This window comes from Antrostomus carolinensis, unplaced genomic scaffold (genome assembly GCF_000700745.2).
Source record: "Antrostomus carolinensis isolate BGI_N321 unplaced genomic scaffold, ASM70074v2 scaffold19024, whole genome shotgun sequence".
Classification (NCBI taxonomy): Eukaryota; Metazoa; Chordata; class Aves; order Caprimulgiformes; family Caprimulgidae; genus Antrostomus; species Antrostomus carolinensis.
Window position 1 is genome coordinate 1 of NW_010308893.1, and position 4,332 is coordinate 4,332.

Sequence of the window (4,332 nt, forward strand, 5' to 3'; positions counted from 1 at the left end):
CGTGGGGTGGCCCAGCAGCAGGAAGCCGCCTGGTGCGGGTAACGAACCCGGCACGCAGTGGTCTCTCAGCGAAGCCGTGAGAGAACTTGCGGGTTTGGGAGGAGGCTGGTTGTGTGGGTACCGCCGTGCGCTTGCTGTCGCTGTGTTGTCCCCGCCTGTTCGGCAGTTAGCCGTGGCTCTCGGGGAGCAGCCCAGCGTTCCCTGCCTGGCCGCTCGGGTTGGGGCGGCCGGTTGGACTGTTGGCAGCAGGTGGTGAATCTTGATGTTTTGTGGGACTCTGAAATCTCTTCTGTTTCTTAAGCGCACTTAAAAGATCTAACCTTGTTTGTCAGCGAAATTGGCACGGATGTGTTTTCCAGATACTTGTGTTAACTACAAAAAAGCAACTTGAGAAACTTTTGAAATAGGAGTCCCCAGATCTTCTGTGCATTCTTAACAGCATCTGCCGACTCTTCGTGGCAGAGAGAAGCTAAATCTCAAACCCGGTATGAGTTAATGTAAAGCTAATTGTAACTCATTTACTTGAGGATATGTTTTACTGCAATTTGTACCCTTCGTACTGGTGGTAGAGAAGCGTTGTCAGAGGTAGCTTTTTCAGAGAGAGTGTTTAATTCTCATAAGCTATACAATTATCTTAAATCTTTTTATAAAATCTCTGAAACATTTAATGGAAAACCCAAAAAAGATAGTTGGTGAGGCATTATAATGCATATGCATCCTGTCAAGAAGTATAAATTGAAACTGAATGGAGAATACTGCTCTCAGAAGTGCTGTAAACAAACTTGCACTGTCAAGCTTTCATTTTTTTTTTTTTTAATGCATATGCATTGAAGACTTGAAGCTTGAAAAATGTAAGAGAATTCTGTCCTTCCTGCCCTGACTAGGTAGAATGTGCTTATTATCACAACAGACTTACCTGTTTTTTACAGTTTAAGTTTCTTCCTATGACTAAAATCTTGCAATATTGACTCAGTGTTAAAATAATTAGCTCTGGGATTTTGGAAGGCAGCACTTCCCTTTGGGATCTGGCTGCGTGTTACCTTCACGAGGAGACCTTGTAACTGAGGAAAGGCAGAAGCAAGCATTCATACGAGGTCTTAAAATTATATCAGTCTAGAACAGGTGTATTTTTAGGGACCACTGCTTGTAGTAGGTGTCAGTATTAAGACAGGGCAGAGGTGTGGCTGGTCAATAATAGGCTTTTAAAGTACTGCTAGTTTGACTTTTCTGTTAGTGTCTTTAAAGGTTTATGTATTAAGAATCAGTATGTGGGCTTCTGGATTAGAGAGGAGATTGAAACTGTTACGAGAAAGGTTTATCTCAGAGTGGACATTGAAATCCTGTTCCTGTTGGGAGTACCTGGTGTTATACAAGCTGTGTCTGTGCATGACAGTCAGTGAGAACCTACAGGAGATACCCCCGGCTTTGACAGCTGTGATATCATGGGAGCTCTTGATGGGTAAATAGATGGAGATCTGACTACCTTTTGTGTTTTACTAAACAATCTCAGACTATCAGTGTGTTTGTCTGGAACTAAACCCCTGATGGTAATGTGTGGGCTAGATTGCAGTGCACAGTGTTTGCTCTCTGGAAGATCCTGTCTGTAAGACCCTGTGTAAATTGCTCATAATGGTTTATCATGTTTGCCTGCACTAGCAGCTTCTGTGGCTGCTTGCTGTCTTTGTAGACTTGAACCAAGGATAGCAATGGCCACAGATTTCCCTTTATTTTGAGCAAAGTGCTTCCCAAATGGAGGCAGGGCGAAGGAGGCAGTCCTGTGGCATTAAGATATGCTGACCCTTGAGTTGGAAATGGCCTTGGAGTGGTGGACTTCACAGAGAGCAGCCTGTAGAGTGGTTTGGGTGGAGCTGCATTAGAGCTAAAGCTGGAGCATGGAGAGCTGCCTGTGTGCACTGAGGATACAGCTGTTGATCCTGTTTTCCACTTACATTAAACTTGCACATTTCTCCTTCAACCCATTGTTAAATGTGGGATATAGTGATATTACATTGGGAATTTTTATGGCACTTATGTAAAGTGTTTATGTAAATAAGATACTTGTATGTTATTTACTCATTCATGACAAAATATCCATCCATCCATACATATACGTGCACAGGAGTTAACTGTCTGGTTTGGGGAATTTGTTAGCAATATCAATACAACTGTAAAATCTATTAACTATGTGTGTACTTGTGAGTATCTGTAAAAGTATATTTCTTTAAGATTAAAAAAAAAATGGTTTGGGGTTGCCCAGCACTTAGGTTAATGAAACATAGGTGGTTAAACCATGAAGTTCATGGTCTGGGGTGATGTGTGTGCCTATGGTTTGCCTGGGTCTGAACAGTGATTAGGCAAAGTCACAGGGCAAAAATGTACCAAGGGCATTATGGTTAAACCATGAAGTTCATTGTCTGGGGTGATGTGCATGCCTCTGGTTTGCCTGGCTCTGAACAGTGATTAGGCGAAGTCACAGGGCAAAAATGTACCAAGGGCATTTTTCAAACACAAAGATAAAACTTCAGATATTTCTGGGCTGCTTATAAGAGGAAACTGGATACATATCACTGTATATTTACCCTACTGCGGTCATTTTTTTCCCCTGAACTTTATTATTGACCAATGTTAGATACAGGATATTGGGCTACTTGGGCCATTGATCCATCACAATAGAACCATCCTTGTGTTCTGTAGTTGAGTTCCAGCATATTCAGGGTACACACCATTGGTATCTCTGGAACAAACTTACTTAGTTTCTCTCAAGGGATTAAATGTGCTGCTTCGGCAAAACTGACTTATCTTCTTTATGTCTTTTAACTGAGGGGAAATGGTTGAGTGATGATGAAATTTTTTCTTTTTTTTTTTCTTTTTTTTTCATTTGCTGCTGACATGCTTCAGACATTTTAACTGAAACATCTCATAATTGTTCTCAGACCCAAAGCCACAGAATATTTGGTAAACGTGATGTAACTTCATTTGGAACTTGGTTTGGAGTGTCATCACTTGAAAATTGAATGGAAAAATAAATCTGCTTTAGATTAAAGTATTTAGTATATTGAGCATATGAGCAGCTTAACTTCACAATGTTGTTTGTATCAGCAGGATGCTTTATTCAGCTTCAGAAGCCAAGGAGATGTGGATTTACTTTGCCTGTGGTCCTTTATATCTTTGGAAAGCAAAATAAATTTGTGCTTCCAGGGTTGTACAGTTCTTTTCAAGAGACTGTCTAGCCTTTTACATTCTCTTTACTAAAGCTATAAACAGTTGAAATACCACAGCCAAGAAGGCCTATCTCAAGGAATTTACTATGTGGTGTGGTGAAGAAGATAAAGCTGGTAGGAGTCATGTGCTAATATAGCACTGCCTGTCTTTAAAATAAATCCTGAAGGGAAAAAATCCTCAACACCTTTCCCCCTCCCTCACCCCAAACTGCAGAAATTAGTTTTTCTTATATTCAGTTTGGCATATGATGTGTGGAGCGTAGTGTGTGTGTACTCTGGCAGCTAGGGGCCGAGTGAATTTGTCATTTTGTACCGTTGGTTATGAATATTTGGGATTGGTCACTATTTGAAAGGGTGTGCTGTCTGGGTGAAAGCCTTGTCCTGTGGATGTGGCAATTCACTGTTGATATTATCTGTTTGCTCGGAGGTTTATAGTAGGCAGCTGAGCTCCTTGAAGTACTTTTCTTTGGGCTAGGAGGTAGATCTCTAAAGTGCCAGGAGCTCTGTCTTTTTGTCTTTCATCACATGATTCATGCCAAATTTTGATTTGGCTATCTGTTGTTTTTCCTGCCCAAAGCTTACTGTTGTGGACTAACAATAGATGGTTTCTTTCCTTTATATGTTGTTTAATAACCCTTTAAAATAAATGTAATTTACTGTAAGGTGGCTGCATGACAGAGTTGGGTACTGCAAATCCTGTCTGTTGATTGTGGAAGTAGATGATTAATATTTTTGTAAAGTAATGCTGGCATATCTTTAAATATCAAGTGTTCTCTAGATGTGTATGATTGTTAGTTGAGTGCTTGTGGACATATTTAGATGAAAATCGTAAGAGTGTGTATGTGTGTTTTGTATCTCTGTGTGCAATGACAAGTCAAGCAAATTGTCTTATACAAGAGACTAAATTGCTCCTGGAACAACACACTGAAATTTTTCTGCTGTGAGTAATAAAGTGATAAACAGGCAAGGATTTCTTGAGGGCTTTGCTGTTAGCTTGCAACAATGTTAGAAGTTGCAAGACTAAATTTCTGAGACCAAAAAAAAACCTTCAGCAGTGCCTTGGTTGAGGCTAAAGTACGGAAGGCTGAAGTAAACTTTTGTGACTTTTTCA